The sequence below is a fragment of the Pygoscelis adeliae genome, unplaced genomic scaffold, assembly GCF_000699105.1.
Source record: "Pygoscelis adeliae isolate BGI_AS28 unplaced genomic scaffold, ASM69910v1 Scaffold161, whole genome shotgun sequence".
Classification (NCBI taxonomy): Eukaryota; Metazoa; Chordata; class Aves; order Sphenisciformes; family Spheniscidae; genus Pygoscelis; species Pygoscelis adeliae.
The window spans coordinates 1,078,485-1,078,746 of NW_008824061.1; positions in this window are offsets into that span (position 1 = coordinate 1,078,485).

Below are 262 nucleotides of genomic sequence, written 5' to 3' on the forward strand. Positions count from 1 at the left end.
TTAAAATGCAGGAAGAAGAATATTAGTAACAGAAGGGAACTTTTACCTGTGGTGCTGGCCAAAATACTTTCAAGATGCTCAGTGAGAATACACGGGTGTACAGGAAGCCCAGCAGACTATCCAAATACGATGCTGAGCTGGAGGGTTCTGGGGAAATGGTCCTGTTTCTACAGCCTAAGAGAACTTAGCTGCTCAGCCCAGCTCTGACCTTGGTGGCTCTCTCGTCCCTTGTTTCTCTGGGTTGGCAGGAGCTCATCACAGA